This window comes from Balearica regulorum, chromosome 10, assembly GCF_011004875.1.
Source record: "Balearica regulorum gibbericeps isolate bBalReg1 chromosome 10, bBalReg1.pri, whole genome shotgun sequence".
Lineage (NCBI taxonomy): Eukaryota > Metazoa > Chordata > Aves > Gruiformes > Gruidae > Balearica > Balearica regulorum.
This window is the reverse complement of record NC_046193.1, coordinates 18,010,704-18,036,749: the sequence shown is the minus strand read 5'-3', so window position 1 is coordinate 18,036,749 and position 26,046 is coordinate 18,010,704.

Genomic DNA, 26,046 nt, shown 5'->3' with positions numbered 1-26,046 from the left:
GTCCCAGTGATGCTAGCTAGAAGTATAAACATTTCTCCCTGGGAAAAAAAAAAATTCCCCTAATTGTTTTTCCTGTTCATACATTGCTTTACTACTTATTCTTTAATTTAGGGCAAATTGTGGAAGTAGAAAAGGGAATCAGATTTGTTTCTCATTCTATATGTTGTACAAAACTGGGTAGTCTCCATCTGCATGCACAGTAATGCTTCTTTTGAATTGTGAAATATATCAGTGGAAATCATGTTGACAAGAACCTTGCAGTGATGATTCAGTGATCCTGTTGCACTGTTAATGTTGTTTCCCAAAGTCTAAAACTATTTTCCAATCAATCCAAATTTTGATTGATAGATGAAGTTAACCCTGATGTTTATAGGCATTTCTTGTAGAGGCTGGAGCTGTGACTATTGATGCCAGACGTGGATTTGACATGAGAGTTGCTCTATGTTCGTATCTTGTAATGACTCCAAAGCAGCTTTATTGTGCTTGGGTCTTCATCCTTACTTAATTTACTTTACTTGTCTAAAATTAAGTAGATTGTTACTTGCACAGCTGCAAAGGCAAGAATAACAGTAAATGCAATTTTTATGTGGAGAAAATCCACATTTCTCAGCTCCTAATACACTAAGATAGATGAAAAGGCCAGAAAACTTGTTCTGCTGTTAAAATGACAAGATTATGGGTATTTTCTAAAATTATTACAAGAGAGGCCTGGGATTCACATGTAATATTTAAAGCACATCCAACATACTTTACACACTGCATTATTAATGTCAAATGAAGTATATTCTCCAAGTATTTATTTACAACTCTCCAGTGTTAAAGCTCCGAGTGGGGATTCCTTCCCTTGGCTGTATATCCCACTGTGGCAAATATCTTGCTCCTTCTCAGGGTAATACAATCTCCCATTTTTCTAATTCAGACTTTCTAACCTTTCATCCTCTGAGTTCTCTCCTGGTCAGAGCTGCATTTCATACGGTTAGTCAAGAGGGAACTTTGTGTAATATCAGCATCAGCAAAGTCAGCTGGGCCAGCTCCCAAACCCCTAAAATTCCCTTACCACCATGCTTCAACAAACTATGGCATCACGGTACTATCACTTTGTCTAGCAAAGGGTATTTTATCTCTTTCTTTTGTTTTAGTTTGTTTTCACAGCCACAGTCTTGTCTTTTACCTTGTAACATAACTTCAGATACTTTTCTTGTTACCAGATTCTTTACTGCCTGCTGCAGACTTTTTCTCAACATATGGGGAAAACAGTCTTCACACTTTTCTTTCCGTTCCACATCCTTGACATAGCGGTGGTTTAAACAGTTTGCATATGTATACACAATGGAAAGGGGAATCTGTGCTGACAGAGAGACAAATGCTTTAATCATTTTGCTGAAACAAATTTTAGAGAAGGTTCTACTTTTTTAAAAAAAAAGTTTGGAGCTGATTTGAATCCCAGATAGTATAAACTTTTTTGTGAAGTTAACTCACAACCACTGGCAACACCGTGACCATTCTGTTCTTGCATTTCATCCACCGATGAGGGAAAAAACAACTGAGATCACTGTGCTAGGCACAGGACAGGCAGATGCAGAGATTCCTCCATGGCAGAGGCTCCCAGCTTTGTGGGCTCAGATAATCCTTTACACACTCACGGCAGAGGGACACAAAAGCTCTATGGACTTACAAAGCCATACTGAAAAGAGAAGTAATGGTGCGCATGTTCAGAGAACTGACACAGGGCACACTACATCGACTCTGCTGCGTCCTAAAAAGATATTGAATAATGAGATGGAGAATAACTCACATCATACTTCTTGCTACCAGTTTGTCCAGAATAGTTTCTATATCATGTTTCCTTTTTCTTTGCAGCAAATTCCTTGATGAGCTGGGTTATGCCAAGCTGGCGTATTCAAATAACCAGGAGTCCTTGGAATAACTGCAAGGGCTTTGAAGAAGGATGTACTAAAACCAGCTTTGAATGTTTTCAGGTTGTGACCACTTCTGTAAGGGAGGATAAGTGAATAGATATTTTGCTGATGGCACTTAGATCAGTATCAGTTTTTACTCTAGCTGTAACAAAACCACAATCTGGATTATTCAGCCTCTGTGGTTTTGTCACAGCATTCACATGGCATATGTACCGCAGTATCCTGATCAGCAGGTAGCATCTGTCTTGAGTTTTGTTCTATTTAATTTGATAAAGTGGAGCTCATGCAAAGACAACTAATTGGGGAGCTGAATACACAACCTACCACCCACCATGTGTCATTACTGGAAATAACTCCACAAAGAAACCACATTTGGAGCTGAAAGCTTTAACTCCTGACAGTGTTCTCTGTTTCATTATCTCTCAGTGACTTGGGATGCTTCTTATCACACACACACCCTGCACAGAAGAAATTGGACCTTAAGGCATTCTGAGTAAGGGAACTTAGAAATCTCATCGCTGCCATAGTGCAGACTTTACACTGACTTCAAGAGTGGTACAGCTTGGCAGGAAGACCTGGCCAGAGCACCGATACTCTCCCCCTGTATCATTTAGTGCTAGGACACCAAAATGATTATTTGACCAAAAATTTAGTAAAAAGCTGCCATATGGCACCTGATGATACACAAGGCACAAAACTGTAAATCAGGTCAGATTCTAGTTCATTCTCTTTTGCCCATATCGATTCCTCTCAACAATTCTGTCTCTACAAAGTATTAAATAAACTCTCAATGTGATATTTCCCTTTGCTTGTGTTTTTAAATGGGATTGGTTTGGCAGTTTCAGATAGATGCTTTATTTTATTGTCACCTGAAGAAGACCACAGCATTCCTCTCTCTTCCTGATTTACATATAACAATGTGGGATAAGTGGAAACAGGAAGTTTTTATCTTAGAGGCACTGTCACTAAAATGTCTTTAGAAGCTTGCAGAATATTAAGGAATCACCTATTTCTTTTGGCCTTATCATTTCACAATTACAGAGATACAAGCTATAGTTGAAGCCCCTGCAAAAGAATATCCTTTTCTCCGCAGAGATTTATTTCACTGAGGACCACTTCCTCATGGCCTTCCATACCTTGATTCATCATTGATATATTGCTGAAGATTTGGACCCAAAAAATCGCTAGAATCATTCAAAAAAGGACATTCAATCTTTAGTGGATTATGTCCTTGACTTTTTATTCCCCACTCAAATCCTTGTAACTTTATGTTTAGACACTATTTAGATCTCATATCAATTTTAATAACTTCCTGAAAATTCAAAAGATCTACATCTTTTTTTCACTGTTACGAGTGAAATTCCTGAATGACCTGCTATCAAAAGAGGCTAGTTAAGCAGGATTTTCCTTCTTCACATTACTTAGATACTTGTTCCTGTTATTTTGTCTCACAGTAGTTTCCATAACTCTGAACATATCGTGTTCATTTAATGCAATTAGAATTCAACATGAGTCTCATAAATCAAGACAATAAAATCACATCTCACTGTAACTTTTAGGCTGTTGCAGAAACTCAAATTCTTTCCAAATTTTCTTTTTCTCCAATTAACTATGATATATTTAGTGCTTATTTTCAAACATTAAATGCTTCAGTTCAAAAGTGCACTAAGCAAATAAGTAATGTTCAAGGCTTTTTAGCATCACTCAAAGGAAATCCTAAGAACCTGTGACATGCTTTTTTTCAGTAGGAAGAAAAACAGACAATTGTAGATAATTTAAATCAAACTACTTTGTAGATTTTGAACACCACAATTCTAATTTTGTATCCATAATTTTCACTTTATAATGTATTTTCCAGAAGCCAGAATGAAAATTTTGAGAGTTTTGAATACATGTGGGTGTGAAAATGTTATCAAGGGAAACATGACTTTTTTACTGATGATATACTCACATTTCAAAGAGCTGAATTTTTCCATCATCGTGCTTTCACCAAGCAGCTGAAAGCATGAAATAAAAAGAAATGGGACAGTGTAGCTCTATGATCAAGTAAATGATGTGGAAATATGCAGGTTCATAAAAGAACATGATTGTCTTGCAATTAGTTGGAGTTAGGCAAGAGGAAAGCAGACATTCATCACGTTGACCATTGTGAAAATCCAGTGTGACCAAAGGCCTTTAATGCTGTGTGGGAAAGTGTTAGTGGTAGCTTCTAATGCCTTTTCTTTTGAATATGTTCAGAAACTTTCTGATGTAACATTTTTTTATTGGCAAATGTCAGTTATGCAATCTGAAACAGTTCACAAGAAGGGGTTAGTTTCAATATATTTCCCTCCACACATTTCTGACTCACACAAAATACCGAAATTAGCAAACATCTTGTTAGCCAAGAGGTTTTATTTCCTGGTCTAATAGACTGTCAGTATTTTCAAAATGATTGAAATGAGGATCTTAAGTATCCTGTATGAGACGTTCAGTCACTTTGGATTTTTCCTTTTCCAATTTCATTCTACTTCAAAATTTGTATTTCTAAATATTTTAGAAACCACTGCAGACTAGGAAAACCATTTCCCACCCAGGTGCGGTATCACGTACTCCTGCTTCCAGACAGGCGCTCCTGCAGAGAGATGTGCATGCTTCTGCAAATCATTCTCATTTAGAACTGATTATGAACTGCTTGATCCTTTTTTTCTCCCACTTTGGAACGTGTTGGGCATTTAGCACTGGACATTCAGGTTCTTCTGGGTAGTTTCTCCCCATGTAGGTATAGTTCAGAGGTCAGGCATCAGGAACAGAGTTAGATGAGAAACATTATATTCTACCCAGGTTATAATCGATGTTACTATAAAGGCCTCAGATGGATATAACTTTGACATGGAAAGGGAAGGGATGAGCAGCAAGTTACCTACATCTCTCTCAGCTGTGTTAGCTCTGATGTTCTAGACACAGTCTTATATGTATTGTGTACCTGTGAGCCAAAGATATTTTACAACAGCACAAAGGAATAGCCCATGGTACTTCTGCTGGGAGGGCTAGAGACAGAGCAAGAGATACCACATATCTATGAACACCCTGGAGGGACCTCTCATGCTGATATCATTTTATAATCCCTTAAGCTGTTCTCTGTGAAAAGGGGATAACTTCTAGGAAGCTCCAGGAGACCCTGATGACCATTAGCAACTCTACAGAAGGGGAAGAAGTTCAGCTAGCAGCTTTTTAAACAAAATTACACAACAGATATTGTAAGAGATCTCAAATTCGATCTTGGCTTTATGAGGACAAAGCCACAGAACCACATCTGTCCTTTCTTCTGCCCACCTACAATCTTTCTTGGGACTTTGCAACCAAAGGAAGCAATGGACTTTCCCCTACTAGGAGCAAATTGGGAAAAGGTTGCACTTTACAGAGCATATTTGCTGTTCAGTTTGTTCCTTACATGCAGGCTGGAGTCCTCTTTGGTGAGTCTAGATCTCACTAGATATGCTCACCAGAACAGATGTTGCTTTGGGGCTGGGGGAGGGAGCAGGGATTTGGAGGCTCCTGCTAACAGATGTTAGAGCAACCCCAAGCCTGCTCTAGCCTATGTGCAGGAAATAGTCCCCATGTTTTCAGCCCCATACTGACTTAAGGGGAGGCTGAAGATGGCAGCAAAGAAGTACACAGCTCAGGAGTTTGCACAGGGGAAATTGGAGGAGACAGCTTGGCTGAGTCCAAAAGGATCATGGTAGTAACGTTATTCAAATATTAATAACAGCTGCAGGAAATTTGGAAGAGCCAGCCAAGTTGAAAAATGTCCTGTGCATCTGCCCTTTTGTAACCATGTGCCTAACACATATTCTGTCTATGCCAGGAGCAGTATTCCCTCTCTGCAAGGCATTACAGTTGGCACGAATGTCTACCTGGATTACTGCCGGTACCTGGCAAGCATGCTGCAGAGAGCAGTTGTTCTCCAGTCCCTAACCTCACCACATTCACTGAACACCCTCCAACACTGCCAGTGCATGGCCTGGGGGTAAGGGGGAAGTGGTTTCCTCTTCTCTGGACTGAATAACACAAGAAACTGAGTTTTTTTCCATTTTAATAGCAGTCATGCCTATCAATGGAAACACACAAGCATAAGTAAGATGTTTCTGTGAATTTAGCCCCTCACTGGCTACTGCATTTATCTCTTGCAAAGATAAAGTTAGCTAAGTAGGGTCCATCGGCTCTTTGGATGGATTAGCCCATGGCTGCCACACCAAAGGCATGTGTATGTGTTCCTTTCAGTTCAGTCTATACCTCAAACTATTGTTCAACTAGCTGTCTCAGGGAGCAAAAATGTAGTAGCCACAAAAGCATGCATCTCACCTCATGCTAGGCATCTCAGCAGATCTGCTGCTGGGCTTGTTAAACAAACGCCATTGTTAGGGGCTGCAACAGTCTCAACACTCAGGCTAGGCAGTTTAAAGCTACCTTAGATATGTTTATAAGCTCTGCATTCATGGCAATTTAGGCATATTCTGAGATTACATGCTGATTACTGCCAGGAAGGAGAGAAGCATACCATAGCAATAGAAACATATTATCAGTCTAGGGTGTTATGTTTATCTACTATCCATTATCATTGTCATTAACTTTATTGCAGTCATGTCAACAGTTCTGAAGGAAATTCTTATTTCAGCTCCACTCTGACATCCTATGGTCACAGTGGAGGAGACCTCCATTGCCCCAGAAAGCTTGTCAGTGAGGAATATCAGACAAAAAGAGGATGGGGGAACTGTTGGACATTGGGAACTTGCAGTGCCAAAGGGGCAGGAATGAATGTAGATCTGAAGCCTAGTCATAAAATCATTCTTCCTATACACTCATGTGTGAACATGGTGCGTTAGATTAATGATATTATATATTAGACTACAGCAGCAGACTCAGAACTGAAAGCTCCTGGATGATCTTTCATTTATTTTTATTTTCTTGATGCACAATTATAAGTGTGTCCATATGCATTTATCGTGTGTATCACAACCTCTGTTGAATGACTAGGTTTTCTCAAAGAGAAAGCAGTACAGCAAGGAACTTTTCCACATAAAAGTATTCTGCTCCAATGAATCATAGCTGTCATTTTAAAGCTATTTATCGTGTTAACAATATTTTTCCAGAAGACTGTTTCATTTAGTGTTTTGGAATGTAAGGACAATTGTGGGGAATAAATAACCATGCAAGCCATAAAATCAAAAATCCACAAAGATTTCAGAACATATGAGAAGAAAAGTATTTTAAAAAATCCCAGACATGCAAAATAAAAGATTCAGATTAAATTCTCATAGCTGTAGGGCTTTTGCTTGCTATTCATGAGAGCTATGGAATTCGCTTCTACTTGACATCAGAAATGCAGATTCAGTGAATTCATTTAAGACAAAATTGAAATCTTATCTTTTTAGGCTGACTTCTCCAGCCTTAAATGCAGCTCAGTTTTAAAGCTCCTAGATATTATTTTATGTAAAGCTATTTGAGATCCTTTGTATTTTCCGCACTATATACATTTAGGTTTATTGTATTTAGTTCTTGTGCATTATAAAATACAAAGGAAAATAGTTGAAAGATGACAAACTGGATAATGGGAAAAGAAAAGTAGTTATTTGCTAATGCAAAAGGATAAATGCAAAAGAAATGGAAGGAGACCTCTAAACCATGTTCTTAAATATGAATATTCAGTGAACGAATTAATATGCCACAGGGATTTCTACATCTTATTTCTTTAGCTGCCATGCCTGGCTGTGTGAGTATGGGGACCAATTACAAATTCTACTGTTCCACCATACCCCCATTTCTACCTGCTCACACCACAGCACTTTCCAATGTTCCCCTCTCTTCTTCCTTAAATGTGAAATCTCCATCTATTCTGTCTTTATACACAGCCCATACCACCTGCTTATGGACTACTGCACAAGTAGCCTGCCAACCAGGTGGAACAAACAGGCCTGCTCCAGAGTCCTAGTGTGGTAGGAAATACCCGTGTGTCCCCTTAGCCAGCAAGTCAAGAGGACAGAAGAGCAGATGCCTTTGCTCACTTGCCAAAAGGCTGAAGAATCACTGAATCCTAATGGATAGCTTCGTCGTACCAAACCAGAATCAACTTATTGTCAACAGAGGCAAATTTCAACCTAGCAACCTTTTCTGAAGTTTCAGTAACTCTTTCATAAACCCACAGGCAACCAGTCCCCTTTTGCTTTTCTTAAAGGTAAATTTTGTTGAATCACACACTGCTGCTTTAAATGTTATGATCGAGTATTGACTTCCCTAATATTTAGCACTGCACAAACACATGACCCTGACAAGATTCATTATGTCATTTCTTGGGAAAAGTCCAGGAATTAATAAGGCCAAAAATGGGAGAATCTGTTTCTAATTTGACTCAGGTGATCACATACTTTAAATATCAAAGGTGCTTTCAGTGAAATCTGTGATAAGAACTCAGATGTTCTTGCTTACTCCAAATGTCAAGGGCTTGTGTCATTCATTCTTACAACTACCCTCTCACCCATTCAGGAGATAAAGCTAAGTATTTCTGCATTCCCAAGTGACAAAAGGTTTAGTTCAATTTCTGCCTTTTGTTCACTAACAAGAGTGGCTGCTGCTGCCCAGAGTTTATGGTCACTCATTTGTTGTTTATCCCTTACTCCAGCCCCACATACACTATCATGCTGTAGTGTAAATCCAGCTACAAAGCTCAGTTCAGAGTGCTTTTTTGGTATGTTTGTTAGGAGTAAACAGCAAACTAAAGGACTGATGCACCTGCCTGCCTGTGTAACAAGGATTTGTGCTGTCAAACTCATCATGTGTTCTAACTGGTTGAATGAGCAGAGCTCATTTTCTAAGGAAAAATGGGATTTGAACTGAATATTTTTCAGCTTTCTGGGAGAAATTTTCCTTGCTAAAATTAGTTTTTCCCCAATCTGACAGATGCAGGCTGAAACAAGAGTGTCATTTGTCCCACCTTCACCATTCTCCTCTGACTGAGGAGGACATGTTTCCCAGGAGGCATACACACATCACTGACTGCTGCGGTGCAGAGAGAAGGACCAGGTTCAGCCTCCTGCTATCCATTATGCCTCCAGGATCAGCTATCCATATCACATCTTTACGATCAATGAGTAAGCAAACATGCACCACACAGTGTATGCAGAACAATGTGCTGGAGGCCCATTTGCCCACATTGCTCATCTCCCTTCCTCATAATTTCGTGGAAGATTGCTGCAGAAGAGAAAAACCCCAAAAAACAGATGAGCTATTTTCATGATGCTACACCCTTTAATTAAAGATTCCTGAACTACGAATGGCACCTAAGCTTCTATGCAAGGTACAGGGTGGTCTAGGTGTACGCTCTCATGTCAGCTATATATATAGGAAGTATACCACATGACATCAGATGGATCATTGTCCTTTCACTAAAATAAGGAGTGCTAATAGATTCTGACAAGTTATTTACATTACACTCCATGTTTTCTCTTTTGTAAAAACATTTCCTCTGTGTCTGCGTTTGCAACAGTCCATCAGTTCCTATCAGTTCCCTTTAAGGATGCAGGACAACTCAACAGGCTGCTCTGCTACTAAGAAATAACAGCACTGGGAGTCTGAAATTGTAGAAAAGGCATGTTTTCTACATGAAGACTTTGAACATGTCGAAATGAAGTCTGAAAAGGATAGTGGCACTAGTAATAAAAGCTAAAGTATTTGCTAGGATAAATAGACATTGTTCTAGTTATTTTAATCAGCCTGCTCCTGCAAGGAATTTGGCTTATAGTTTGTATTTAAAAAACCCAACATCTTCTGATATTTATAATTCATTTTGGTACAGAACCATCAAAGGAATGCAGAACAAAAATTGAACAACTTCCTTAAAAAACATTAGCAGAGCTAAATTATATCATGAATATGAAAAAAACCATAGCACACAGGCAGGAGAAAATGAAAGGCAGATGGGTACAGTAAGAAGAGATCAAGGTGCAAAAATATCAATTCAGATATCCTAAACATGGCTTAAATATTCATTAACTTGTTCTTCTGTATTTTACAGTTCATTCATCTGTGACTTAAGGGTCACATGATAGCAGGCATGGATTGAATTGGGAAACCTATCTTTCTGAGCTTTAGACTCAAATTTGCATGACAATAGGTAAATAGTATTTCCTCTTTCCCTGGATTTCCCAAGCTATGCAACAGAAATAATAATAATTATCTTCTTTTTTAAGATGCTTTGAGATCTGTGATGAAAAAGTGCTCTGTCAGAGCTTAGAGAAGGTGATGTTGCAGGCAACTTTCTTCTTATTTGAATCTGGTTTTCTTTTTACAGGCACAGAGTTAAGCTACATCAGGTGTCCTTTTGCAACTCATGTTTTTTTAAATGACCCCAGGTGGCTTTAAGGTCTTTTACCTCTCATGCCGTCCCTCTGTGAGTACCCCTTGCACAGGAAACCACTGAGCATGTTCCTGTGCAGTCACGCTATCCCTGGCTGCCATTGAACTGATCAGACTCTATGACAGCCCTCTTCACACACTTGCTTGAGGGCAAGCCTTACATTTTGATCTGTGATAATGACCTGAGTTGTGCCATCAGACAGGGAAATGTATTTAGTTTGTGATTCAGATTTAGTTTTGGAGAGGCTGAAAGACAGACACTGCCAGGGCTGGAACCAGACACTTTTTAGAGCAACAAAATTCTGACAATAAACTCTTTTTAAGCCAGGTAAATATTCTTCAGATTTGCTGGAGTCTGTGTACGGCCTTCCCGCATTTGCATAGGTCTGAAACACAGTAAAACTCATTCCCATTGGCATGCTCCAGTCTAGACCACCTTCTGTTCTTGGCACACGTAATAACTATTTTCACTGCATCCTTGTCAGCTTGTTCTTTCAGGAAATGCATTCTATTTTCCATTAAGTCCTTCTTGCATGAAGTAATTCTAACATCAAGTAGTCTGCCAGGCTTTCTTTATCCTTGACTGACCTTTGCTAGGTTAGTCTGGCTAATGCCTTGCCTATCACTTCCATTACTCACAGTCCTGTGCTATTCTTATTGAGGGCAATGCTTTCCAAGAAGTACAGATACAGCACTACAAGCAGCCACTTCACTCAACTAATATCGTGATGAAATCTATGCAGTGTCAAAATCTTTGGGTTTGATCTTAATAAGAAGCTGCTTGTATATTTCTGTCCAGGTGCAACACTTCAGTATTTTTAAGGCAGATTCTCAGCCCCCTCTGAATGGGAATGGCAGAATTTGGTGCCTGGGCACAGGTCTGAGGCAGAGTGAAGACCTGCACACCTCGCTATGCCAACATGCCTTCATTCACACAGGGCTATGAAGGCTCTATGGCACTATCAGTACAAGGCAAGTCATCTGAATCCAGCCCTTAGGAAATGCCTGCCAAATTTCAAAGCTCTGCTGTTTTGATGAATTAATTGGAATCCTGATTGCTCCAAATGAAGACCACACGTATTTTTTTCTTTCTGCCAAGAAGCAGCAGTAAGTTCATAGTGCTGTAGGATCTAAATTATCTTTTTGTGTAGCACAGCCTTGTGAATTTTACCCAGCTATTCACGTACTGACCCCATTACTATAACTATGAGAAAGGGTTAATGTCTCAGGCTAGCAATAGGCACTTCCAGGGTGAGTGTATTGTTCTGAAATAAAAACAATACAAAAAGACATCTAACAGAACGAAAATCATATCGCTGCTGAGAATCCGAAAAGCAAAGTGATGACTCCTTGTCTTTGATCTGCCTTGTTGTGTATTATTGTATTTCTGAACTGACAAAGAAGATGTTCATTTCAAGGCACCAAAATGTCTGAACTATTTAGGAATTGTCACCTTGAATCAATTCTGGTTTCTTATACTGCATCTTCACAGGCATGATTTCTTCCAAATCAATTCCACCTCTAAACTAATTGCTTAAAAGGCATGACTTCACTCCCATGTTAAGGGAATATCTGTGGCACCCCCAATTAAAACAAAAATATTTACAGTAGGGTACACAATTATTTATACAAAAGAATTGACAACAATAAAAGTTTCCAAATGCAGAACATATGCCTTTGCACATACACAAAACAGCTTTTTAAAGGCTGAAGGGCCTGTGTTAGAAAAACATACAGAACCTACTTCAACAAGAGAATCAGACATCATTTATAATTCATGTAAGTATATTGAAGTTTTCCACTGCCATCCCAGAAAGATGGTTTCAAATCTATGGAGTGCAATAAGCCAATATTCTGTGTAGTAACTTCTATATATCTCACATAGATTTTACTCAGGAGATCATTTCTGTGCTGAGGTCTTCACATCTACAATGTGATACATTCAAAACCATCACTTTCTCTGCATATCTATCAGTGTTAATTTGTCAGTTTGTACCCCCTGTTATTTTCATAAATGCTTTAGGGACACAGATTTGTTGAACTGATAGAAGATAGAGTTAAAAGTAATCCAAGAGTATTCAGAAGCAAGAGGAATAGTTATCTCAATATTACAACTATTTCTTTTTTTCATACCCAATATTAAAAACAAAGAGAAATGAATGATAGCGCTGGTCAGTTCCTCTTGCATTGACAGGCTGATGCAAAAATGCTGCATATAATTCCTACAACCACACAATTTAAAAGCCCAACAAGTGAGCTGCTGAGCTAAGGGAAGTTCATTACAGTTCGACCACAAACAGTTCAGTTCTACTCAAGATGGGCTTAGATTCTATTTGCCAGTGTGAGAAATTTGCACTACGACTGCCTGCAAGGCATCTAACCTATCCAAGACATCTTTGGATCACAAGAGCAATTCCATTTTCAGCTCTTTCTCTTAATTCTCCAAAGCATGTAGTCCTTTAAATAATCCTCTGAAATTTTAGGACTTATATTAAATGATCGTGTCTAATGTATAAAATCCATTTTTACACTTTGGTAAAAACTCTCAGTTTTCATTTCTAATAAATTTTTCCTCTATCTCTGCAGCTGGCGATAGTATTTAGCACAGAGCAGAAAAGGCTAGAGACTGTATAATGCATCACAAATGACTTTATTGGCTGTCATATACTTAAAACGGCCTTGTTCTGCACTTGATTAATTTGTGGAGTAGTTTATTTCAGATATTGAAGCTGCTTTTTCTGCATGATTATTAAAACTAAACAAAAGCAAGTATCTATTATTATCTAAAAATAATAAATGCAGAAGAGGCAGACACTTGGGACCCAAGGAGGTGACATTAATGTTCAACATCTCGAAAACAGCAGCATATCAAATTATTGATGCAAAGCATTTGATGACTCTCTTTAAGAGGCAGGGACATAGGCTGTCTAGACATGATCAGATATCAAAGTCTACGAGTTTTGCAATCTGATCATTTTGTTTCCCTTTTACTAAGGTAAAGAGGCGCCTGTCAGTATTTGACAGGTTGCAGACACAATGATTATAACAACAATAAGAATAACTGCTCTCTGTAGTACTATTATCCTCTGAATAACTTTGTTGGAGGAACTCTGTTGCAGTTTGTTTATTTGTTTGTTTGGTGATTTGGTGGGATTTTATCTCTGATGGAGAGTAATGTCTGTATATTCTGTGACCCTTTATATAGCTCCCATTAGACAGGGATTTAGACACAGATCCCAAATTGATCTCCAACCACAGTGGAGAGACAATATAATAAAATAAGTGGCAACATCTGTAGAAGCTGAATTGGAATATATTCCAGATAGGGCAAGTTGTTCTTTTTTGAATTGGACTTAGAGGGTAAAATCTGACTTAACCCTTCACTAAAAAATTTCTGCAAGCTTCTCATCTCATGATTGTTTAACAGGCTACAGGCACAATGATTATAACAATAACTGCTCTTTTTAACAGCAGCCTATGATAATAGATTTTCAAGTGGTACACTATATATTTAACATATGCCAACAGCAATTTTAGGAATTGCTGTGTGCTTGTTTTATAATTCTAATTCAATATATCTGACAATGTTGCCTTTTTTCCCCCAGACTTCATGATTGTGCTTTTGTCAACAGAAAATGGCAATATTTTCCTCTAAGGGAAAATTCAAGGTCAAATGAAAGTTGAGATAGATAGAAAGCACGTGGTAGCAAAAACTATAATTAGGGCATTTGGTTTAGTCTTTTCTTTGTACCAGATTATGTGGGCAGCCCCTGCTAAAGTATACATAAGAACAAATTCCCAACTCCGTATTAGTGTTTGATTTGATTTAAACAAAGATGCTGATGTCATTTGGGTGAATACCTATGAGAAAAATAGGATAAGACAGCTACTTAATGGGAGATTAAGTGATTCAATGTGAAACGTCACAATTGTCGTTTAAAGAATTAGAACGTGTTCTGATTCCTGAAACTGAAACTGTCAAAACCGTACCATATAATTTTATTTTATATTGTCATCTCCAAGCCTTCAAATGTCTCTTAAGTAATAACATCATATGATGCTGCATTATGGCATTTTAGCCTCTGGGTTAAAGTACCAATTCTGCACCAAGTCATGCTGTCTCATACCCTGCTGTTAAGTCACACACAGAGATTTTCAAAGGCTTCAAAACCAGACTGTGCCCAACTGATATTTATCATTGGGACTGGATTTCTAACTTGCACCTCTGTGAAGGCTGATCATCATACTACTGAATCAATTTGCATATCGCAAAAATAATACTGTTCCCTGTTATCAAGAGGATTTTAGACAACTGGTCAGTAACTATTTTTCATAGCAGCCAGTGCAAACTTCTAGTAGAAAATCTGAAAACTAATAGGAATAGGCTTGTCATAGTTCGCCTATAAAAAGTGTTTCCCATTTCTTGGCTTCAGAAGACTTTGGGGGTTAACAAGACAGTTTGTGCTTTGCTTTGCAAAATCAGTACCCTGTTGTGTTGAGCATTAGCTGCACACACAGTAGGAAAATGTTCTCATCCTTACAAAGTTAACTACATAGACAGATCAGAAAACATTGTATTGTCCCATTTCAGACCAAGGAAATCAAGGCCATTGTCTGAAAACTGCAGCAGAAGCAGGAAGTAAATCCACTTCTCCTAAATGTGCACAAATCACCGTTCTTTTGCATGAAGTCAGTGAAGAAAAGAGAGGGAAAAGCTGTGAAGACTGCAATTATTTAGGCAACTGGGTAGCATTGAGGATAAGGAGTGGGTGTCCTGCGAGTAATTTTAGCATTCAGACCAAAGGCAGGCTGCTCCAAGGTCTGCATCTCCTAAACCCCATGGCTAGTTCCTCGGATCAGGGCTGAAGCCTGTTGCTTACAGTCTGAAATACAATGTGGTCAGCACTCCTGCGCTGCTGGTGAGCTGAATTCTTAAACCTCCACAGTTGTCATTTCTCCTATACAGAGACTCTATAGAGACATTGAGGTGCTTAAAGGTGCAACGGGCTGTGTCTGATCCAGAGCAGAAGTGAATCCCTGACTCGTCCATAGTTACTGCATCATAGCCTGGTTCACACAGAAGCACAAAAGTCAAATGTGCTCCAGACCCTGCTGGGATTTAAGGGTTTGAAGCAATGAACCGCACGAGTGCTGGGAAGGTTCAGGGAAACAACCTGAATCTCGTCCTGAGTAATGCCCCAGCCGCACAGCCTGCAGATGGAGGGGTTCAGCACCACCCGCCCTGATCCACTGCTCCGCTCCCACTGTGCCCAATCACCCCCTCTACTGTAGACATGATCAGAGACACCCACACAGTCTAAAAATGCCTAAACCAGTGAGGGATGAAAGACAAACTCTTGTGAATCTTGGTGTGTTTGAACATTTTATTAAGCTTTTGTCTGCACATCTAAACTCCCAAATGCTTTCAAATTCTGCCCCTCAAAGTACAGTGCTGTTTGACCAGCCTTTCAGTAGCTGGGACTCCTACTGCACCAAAGGCCAGCCACGTCACTGCCCAGTCTACTTGTCCCCTTCTTATGCCACAGCCTCAGTTCACTAAGGATTTCTGATATCTCCTGAACTCTTGATCTGTATTATGAATAATGACAGATAAGCAGATAACATTACCAGGCTGCCCTACACCTGTCTCCAGAATCTGGTGAACTTTTGCTTATGTCAGTAGAAACACTTAATGGAAAAAGACCCTTTGGTCCCTGCAGAGGTCTTCATCTATTAACCCCTTTTTACTAAAAAATCCATGTCTAACCTTAAATAGGAGGGTTTATCATACAAAGTTTACAAGATAAATGAGTCACTATTTTAAAATTTAGTTAATAGCATTGCACACAACTGACTAGAAATGTCAATTACTAGGGAGAGGGGGCACAGGATACTTTATGAAATCGCAACCATTGCTCAGGGGCACTTATGTTTGAGTCTTTCTGACAACATCTACAACACTCTAATTGAACTGCCTGGGCATAGAGGAATTGCTTCTTGCTACTGTAAAATAGCTAGGAGAATTACAAAAATGGCGTATCAGAAAAATGTAGTGTATTTTCAAGCTTTTGAAATGTCACACTCCTGGGCACCAATTTATCTGAGTTACATTGCAAAATTACAAATAGCCAGCAAGTCTTACAGGGCCATTTTTCACAATAAAAATACTTTCCTAACTGCTATTTTAGTTCAGTAATGATTGTATAGATCTGTTTATTATGCATTTATATTTTTCCCTAAATAATACCTTACACCGTTGGCAACATACTGAAACAGAGGAAAGTGTGTAATATTAATGGGGCCAACCACTTGCTCCAGCGTAAAAATATTTTTTACTTCAGTGAAAAAAAAAAGAGAGAGAAAAAAGAAAAAAACTCATCAGAAATCCATAAAGAAAACAAAGAAATCCTTCAGCTATTTTTCTAATTTAATATTGCTTCCATTTCTGTCTGTTGTCTTGAGCATAATGGCCATTATGATCATAGCGAAAAAGATTACATTGATTGCAGAGCGCCAGGGAAACTATATTAAAGGTCAATAAGGAAAAGTGGTATATATCTCTGCTGGAGCTATGATTCAGCCTCTTGAGACCACTTCTTAAGATATTTCCATTGTTTTCTGTTGTATGTAGAAGCACAGATAAGCTGCAACTTTTAGAAAAGCACAGCCAAAAATACAGGGAATCCAGCTTTTAAATGCTTTAATGCACCTGTGTTGTACAAGTTATACAGCATCAAAGAAACTATTAGGCATGGAAGTCCCAGTTCTTGGAGACTTCTTTCACTAGCCCTAGGATAGCTATTCTCACTGATATATGTCCTGCACCTGGCTAGGTTAGCTGGCTGTAAGGGCCGAACTTGGGATTTGTAGCTCAAATGCATATGCTGTAGTGCTAGAGCAAAAATATGATGCTATATATACGGCTAATCTGCAGCTCTCTGTGTCATACATCTCTTGGAGGCATGCAGCAGCCTGCCTCATGAAATGTACACATCTGAATTTGACCACTGAATACAAGTTCCCTATGGTACCAGAGATTGCAGCAGTGAGTTAATTCCAGCCAAGAATGATATTGAACCATTTATGTCTATGCATTTAGAGCACCATTTCCTCTTGCATTTGTTCAGGAGTTAACAGGGTAACATCTATTAATAGTAAATTAACGTGCAATTGGCAGCAGCTAACTAATTAATTGTCTTAATAAACTGTCTGCATGACTCTCTTACCACTGAGAAAACTGCAACTCTGGAAGGTCAAGACTTGACTTCAACTGAACCTTTGTCATTCCAACTTCATCCTTTAACGTATGCAGAGCTCACACAGGTACTTCCCTGCTGCCAGGACTTAAGATGGTGTTAACTGATTCTAGTACACTGGAAACAGCATATCTTAACTACAAATGGGTTTAATGTTGTATTTTCCTTGTCACTCACTGAAACAAGAAGCCAATTCCTAATTCTTGCTTCGAGTAGTTTCAACTCAGCCAAGGAATGGGATAAATTCAGCCTATTATTTTCCTCAGACACACAGTGGAGCCTGCTTTAATCCCAGCTCAGCTCAGCATAACAATCTACCTAAGGTGCCTGCGGAGTAAGTACAGTAATCCTACATACCTTCTACAGTCCCTAGAAAAAATTCTGTATCTCCAGATAGTGGCTTAGTCTATTTCTGATCTGAGTTGTATCTGAAGAAGTTAGCATCTCTTCATCATCTACAGAAGGAACCTAAAAGGAAGCAACAAGTTAAACTCCACTTAAAATTAGAGGGTATGAATACCCACCCACTATGTCTACAAGCCAAATTTCTCTTAAAAAGGGAGGTTTGGGAAATCTCTCCATTATGGTTCTAAGTGCCAGTAACTTTCTAACAGAAGGAGCTGTTAAAGGAACAGCTCTGCCACTTGAAAAAATGGTTGTTTTTTAAAGAATTAATTGCCACCAGCTTGCTTGGCAGTGAGAGCAATGGAAAATAGTTGGTGTGTTTCATATAACAGCGAATGGAAATGTTTTAGGACTCCTTAGCCTCCCCCGCTGATGTCATGCAGAGGTGAGCAGAGACTAAAGATAAGTATTTTTTACACTATAATAAAAAAAGTTTAGGTAATAATAACCATTGTTCATTCTGTTGGTAGGATTTTACTACAGCACCCTTTGCCTTCAATTTTTAGAAGCATGATACTACAACCTGGAGAAAACAACATTTATACTTTATATGGACATAAAGCACTTCCATGCATATATTCTAAGCGTATGCCTTAGCACAGACTACTCCATTGGGTGCACATGTCTATAAACCGGACTCTTTAAAGTAAACTCTTGGAAGCTTCCAGATTAATTTGCAAATAAAACACAGGGAAAGTAGTTGAGCCTACAGTTTCATACATTCTCATAATAGGTTAATTTTATTTGTGCTTTTAAACAATATTTTAGAAATAGATTGAGGAATTACAGTTGTTGCTACAGGGAGACAGTGGGCTCAAGAGGAATCTTGGGATGAGGAAAAGCAGGCTAGAAACCACAAAAAACAGGATACAAGCTATTTTGAAGGGAAATATGCATGTGATTTCTACCGTATAGAGAGAGGCTACCAGAAGTTATTAGTTTTCTAACATATCTTCCTAAACTAACTGCACTGCATTTGTGACTTCTCCCTCCTGTTTTGCAAAGGGGGAATATCTCTGTGTAGCACAAAGGAAGCAGTTAAATTCAGGATTAGGTGAGGAACTTGCAGAGAAGCACTGACCTGCAGGATCATCTCATGGCTTTGAGCTTCAGAGCAGAAAGCTTAGATAATTCAGGGGGATGCTGAGGTTGGTAGTCAGCAAACACCAGCCTATGTACACTTGGGAAGCTGACACTTGGGTCTTGTTTTTGGTGCTGCTCATCTCTAGGAACAAAGGCTCTTCCCTGAGTGGCAGTACCATGACTTTGCTTAAGTGATCATCTGACCCACAGGAAAAGCTGTTTGAACAGCTATGTGCTACTGAAGAACTCCAGAAGGAATTGCTTACTTTTTCTTGCCCTTTTACCCACTAGCGTTGACGGTTAGTATATGTCTGTGAAGACCAGCATGATAATCCTACCAGGAGAACTGATGTTTAACACCTTTTTTATGTCTTTGATCATAGAAGACAGCTAAAAACTTCCTATCCTAACCCAAAACCTCAGCCTACAAAAGCAGATTCCTAAAAGATGACACACAGCATAATGACACCTTGAAAAAATCTTTCCTTGTGATAAACAGACCAAATTTAAACAGCCCAATTGCCTGTGCCAGTTAAATCAGTGCCAACCAAACATCTAACCCATCTTCCACACAGCATTCTTCCAAGTAAGAATGTTACAGAAAATTAGAGACTTCCTATAATTTTTTTCTTTCCAACACAACTATGAACTTCTGCATTTTCATGCAACTCACAAAATCTAGAGGATGAGCTAAGAAAATAAGTCATGATAGAGACTGCGTACCTTACCTATCATTTGATGGGAAAGACATTGTTATTTGTTTTATTTAACAGTGCATAATTAAAAGTCAATATGCAAGAACATAATAGAATCTGTGTAATTAGTCAATTTTTTGTCAATGACAATGTCTAATTTATAGGAAATCAGTAATAAAATGTTTGTTTTCAACATTATCTGCAAAATGATTTGTATATTATGACAATAAATCTATATGGCTTTGGGTCAGCAGATAAACATCCACAGGCAAAGTTCATGGGAAGGTGATCCAGCTTAGGTGCTGAACTGAGAAATGCTATTCAGGGAAGACAAATTACAGTTTACCTCTTCAAGTCTCTAGCACATTGTGCAGAAATGAGTTTAGTTCCTTTGAGAATATCTGTCACATCCAAGCAGGGAAGAATACTTTAATAGGCTATGCCCATTTCATAATGCATACAAGATAGATGTCTCCAGAGGACAGAGAGGAGGAGTCTTATGTTTAAAAGTTTCTGAGCACAAGCTTGTTAAGAAAGTTGGCAATCAATGATAGAAAGTAATCCACTCAATGAATTACTAGTGTTTGTTGCTAAAGCACCACTGGTGTGAAATAATTTCATTAACTATAACAATATACATGCTACAACCATGTCCTAGTCTTCATTTGCTCTAGCAAGTATAGCAGCCAGTATTTTAAAGTCTGACATGAGTCAATGAGTGGCAACTACCCAAATCAAAGGAAACAAACCCAGTAATCCTAAGGATTTTACTTCCAAAGGAATTTAAAAGGAAATGGTACCTATTAGTCATAGTGCTTGACAGGAGCATGTAGGAGAATATTAAAGGGAATCTACAGATTGAAATGGGATACTTCTAAACAGTTCTTGAAATGCCTGAAAACATTTCCAAGAGGATTTGTTTACTCCCAGAAAAGCTGTCTTTTTTCCATTGTTGCTCAAGGTGCCAGGCATGGTATGAGCTCACAGAGGCAGGGCACAAAGCCAGACCCAACCAGCTCCTGCATGCATTAGAAACAAGCTGAAAAACCAAGCCTGATTTACAGAGCTCAGGCTGAGATCTTGACCTGGACCTTCCTACCGCCTGGGTCAGTCTGAAATTAGACTCCTTGCTCTGGACCTCTCCTGAGCTTGTCTTGACTGAATGAATTTATTATTTTTTTTTGTTCTTCTGAGCAGAAATGATTTGGCATGCAAACAGCACAGCTCTGCAGCAGCAAGCACATGAAAGATAAGAGACATACTGCTGTAAATTAAGCACCAGAATTTGTTTGCATTTTGAGCAAGGACATAGCTACTGAGTGTGCAGTGTTACAGCACTGGGCTAATGGACTGGATCTCCTGGGAAGGGGCTACAGACATGGGAGAAATCATAGGGACCGAGTAAGCAGATGGATCCCCTTTGATTCTGTGATTCCTTCCGCATTCCTATTTGCAGCCTGATGTGCTGATACTACAGCAGTGTTAACCTGCCATAACAATACTTAGAGCCTGAAGCACTTTCCAGACCTCCCCCAGTTGTCCCTAAGTGACACAATGAGATGCAAGCATGCCTGTGCATTCAGGACTGGCAGTGCTTAAATTCTGTATCACAAACATCCTAAACCTACTCTAGAAAAACAAAGTTTCCCTCTGTGACCATAGGTGGGCAGAATCCATTTTGGAGACATGTTGAATCCACACATACTTGAGCTTTGAAAACCTACTGCCTGGGGCTGAGGCATACAGTGTGTGGGGAGAGAGAGAGTCAAAACTGATGCCTGACGGCCTACGTGTAGAGCAGTGGCAAAACATTGGCCTCAACATCTGTCCTCCCTTTTTAGCCTTCTGTATACCCCACAGAAGTTTACACTGAGCTGCAGTAAATTGCTCAAATCCTCCCCCTTCCCCTCCCCGCCCCCCACACCCCCAGCTGCAGTTACACCATCCCTTGCAAAGACTTTGAAAAATCTTCCAGTCATAATAAGAGAGGAAGCAAATTATTACTTCCCCAGCACATGAGCAGAGGAAGCACACTGGTTTGCTCTGTGGGCGGTGCATATCTGTGCTCTCATTAAAGTTACAGTAGAAATTTCACCCTGCTGAAGTCATCAGGAGTTTGGCACCAGATTTCATCCTCTGCAAATGACAGCTACACGCTTTGAAAACATTGGCTAATATCTCAGCATCCCCAAACTACTAGAACCAGGAATTTCTAGTTTGGAGGAGATTATCTCACAGATGGATTAAGAGGTTTCAGTAAAAACCCCCAGTTGCTTCAGCTAATATGGCTTAGCAAAGTATACTCCACACTACATAAACAAGAGATCCCCTCCACACACACCGTGACTGCCTGTAGCCTGTTTCCCACAAACGGTCTTCACAAGACTTGCAAAAGCTCAGGGACAAAGCGCTCACCACCTCTGCATCAGCAGGGGCCCAGGGCTGTGTTTGGCACATCCCCTGCTCACACCGCGCCTCTGCCCCAATGCATGCTGACTTTGGGCACACGTGCCAGGAAAGGCTACGCAACCGTGCACCAGCCTCTGGCCTCTCAGCTGCACCACAGGCTGCGCAGCCCCACGACGTGTGCGATAACCCTGAGCGAAGGTGTATCTTAACACCATAGAGATTGCTCTATTTTCCCATTGTACACAGCTGTCCATAAGCAACATTTGGAGAAAATATCTTTGAAATATTTTTTTACTCTCTGAGCTACTTTCAAAGTCAAATTTCTGTCTTAGAGGTCCCCAGTCCTGTAAGATGACCATTTTCTTATCCCATGTGTGTTGGAAACACCAGACATTTTAAAACATTGGGAAAAATGATGAATTTTTATAGAACATTCTTGTTATCTGCAAGCGCTCGACTACTTAAAAGAAAATATATTTTTCAAACGTGTGCAGCAGTGATTTGGCATCTTTATGTTAAAATTAACTAATTTTATGGCGTTACCTTCTGGCTGCTGCTCATGACAATTTAGAGTTTGCAGTTACAGCCCATTACAAAAGGGAAGGGCTGCAAGAGGGTGTTAACAGCCTATTTAGGATATAAAGCATCGTGCAGTACACAGATTTAAATTCAGGTGCAGTATAAGGTCAGCCTTGAATTGTATGTATAATATGTTTGTCAGGCACCCCATGTGTAAAACTGACAGCTCTAACCTAGTTGCCACAGGCTGTTTTATACAGTTGGGAATATTATGTCTCTTTGACTTCGGTGATGTACACTTGAAAAGAAAAGTGTTTCATTTTGAGGAAACTTGGAAAAGCCAGAGCCTATTGCAGTAATGAAATACAACATAAACTTTCTAGTTAAAAAGGCTATTTGGAGTTAATTAACATCAGCTCATGCCACAATTACATGCAATACATACACGTTAATAATAATAAAAGAATAATGAAGCTCACATAATCCAGTTTTCTCTTTGTATAAATTTGACACATGTAAAGTCTGGCTTTGCTCTGCTACATTGGAAACGTGAGCTGAATGCTTTGAGCACTCCAGATTCCAGTGAGCACTTGGTGCACAGTTCCGAGAGCAGTGGAAGCTGCACAAGCCAGCAATGCTCACAGCTCTCTGCCTCCTGTAGAACTTGAACCTTGTGTTTTCTGCACGATCCTGAAGTGCATATTGCACCAGGATAAGGGGGCTAAATTCCCACTGTTAACTTTAAGACACAAGTTTTTCCCCCCTCCCCGACACCACCATCTTGCAGAGCTCCAAAGCTGTGGCCCTACCTATTCCCAGCTGATTTGGTAATAAGTAGGTTTTTGTTGTTCTTGTTTTACATCTAGTCTGCTCTAACATGGACAGAATAATCCAGTCATTAAGCAGTCCATGGCAGAGGCAATGCTCTAGTGAAAATCATTTTAATTTGAATTTAAACACCAGACCACTTCTCACCTACAGCAATCCTGCCTTTCAGAAAGAAAAGGAGAGGGAAAAGAGAAAGGGTAGCTTAGAAGGAGCATGTTGATGAAGAAGTTGAGGCACCCGGTAGCACTGTAGCTTGCGAAAGTCCTATAACATCTGGGACAGAACTGTTTCCCAATCTACCACCTCAGCAGAAAGCCCACTCTCTTACACCACATGCAACCACCAGATCAGAATGGAGGAGGGAACATATTACAACAACTGTAGAAATGACAAAGGTGTAGGCTCTGAAAAGCTGAGGACTGACTAGTATTAGGATACCGTCTCTTCATTGTGCCCTACAGCTTTCTTCCAGAGAACAACAGTGTTGTTTCCAATCATTTCTCCCTCACTTTCTCAGAAGAAATGGATGATGATTTATCAGACCATTGCCCACTAATATAAAAAGTCCAGCTCTTCACAGAGCGGTTTGAAGATACCAAAGCTTTTTATGAGTGCTCTTGGGAGTTAGATTCTCAACTGGTGTAAAATAACACTCAGTAATGTCAAATGGAAATATGCCAATTTACGTCGCCCATGGATTTTGCAGCTTTATTTCTTACATAAGCATTCTCACTATCTTTCAGTCACCCCCCTAAAAGGTACAATTCAGATCAAGTATTTATCATCCTTCTATATTTCTTATCTTCACTTTAAATTGGAAAAGAAAATAACAAGCTGTCTGCAGAGTAATCAATTGCTATAGTATACATTACTTTAGCATACAATGCAGTACTTATCTCTGTTCTCCTTAATTAAATCTGTGGTGTACACTGTCATTTGTCTATGCAGAATAAGTGTTCTTTTCACCTACCAGAAACTTAACTCTACTAATTAACTCTTTGGTTTTAGAACAAATTAGGAAAGAGGTTAAATTAGCTTGATTTTCCTCAGGCAGTTTTCTTGCTTCCCACGTTACTGCAGACCAGTCTTTTTTGTCCCTCAGCACTGCTGATGTGCAGAATCTGCGTTACTGCTCTGAACCAGCAAACTTCAGTGCCAATGGAAAAAATGCTTGTAATATGTAAGAAAAGTCACTTTTATGGGTCTTATTTATCTTCTAATGATAATGAATATTCAAAACCTCATGTTTAACTGACTATATGAATTTTTCTTTTGGGAGGATCACATGCAGGCACTATGTACCACTAGTGAAGGGCAAAAGTATGAAGTAAATACTCATGAAATAGACATGAGACTGATGATTTCAAACATTTAGATGAACGAATATTTGGTTCTGAATTGGTAATGTGTGCAGATATATAAAACAAGTATTGGTGTTAAAGTTATAGGTCATTTGTTCAGCTGATCCGAATCACTGAAAGATCTTTCCACATCAGAGAAAATGGTCAGGCTTGTGTCAGCAAAGTGTCTTGTCCTACAGTCTGAAGAGAAAGGCTGTATGCTCTTTTGGGAACGTCTCCAAGAAAAATGTAGCCACAGTACTCAGCTACACAGCTCAGAAGCTGCATTGAAATCAATGTACATGAATGATGCCTCTAGCTATTATTCATATAGGATTAGGACTCCACTCTGCCCCTAGATATGTGCAGACCTTGGTTCAATATTATACAGCTTGTTTCTGAGCTCATGGCTTTCAAATGCTCTGCTAGACCCTGACTGGGTCCAAAATTGGACTATTAAAAGCAGTAACAACACAGCACTGGTGGTAAAATATGGCCTGAATTTTTGTCAATGCACTTTTTGCAGATATGATGTTCTCCTCTTGTGTAACACTTGTAACAGTTCAGTCACCCTACAGAGTTAGTGTATATTCTTGGTACAGAGACATGGAAAACATTGTGTTGTTTCACAGTTCGGTGGTAGGGCCCATGGGCACTGATCTAATTTCACTGCATCACAACAAGGCATCTGTAATATTACAGCACAACCTACAACTGAGCTGGAGTTAGCGCAGCCACCACACTACTGGTACAACCCTGTCATTTCGATTCTTTATGCTTTTTTCACCAGGAAAGTCTCATCTCCCCAGTCTAATAGTGTCAGCTAATAACCAATAACAGAGTCAACAATGGAAAGGTATGGAAAGTGAAAGGAACAAACTGGAATGATGAAACAGAAGTTCAAATTCCTGATCCAAGTCTAAGTTGAGGGAGTGGGACAAACAGGGTATAAAAGAGTCTTTTGATTTGCAATCTAAATGAAAATCAGGAAGCCATACTGTTCAACCTTCATAGTGATCTTGCTTTAAAATCACATCAGTGTGACTCAAAGTTTTAGGATGATAAAACAAAAATGAAACAAATAGTGAAAATCTCTTTGGTTCAAAAGGTCACAGCTAAACTGAATTGAAATTTGGATGTACATTTTTAGGGTTCCATTAAAATAATATTTCCCATTGAGAGCAACAATTTTCAATAAATA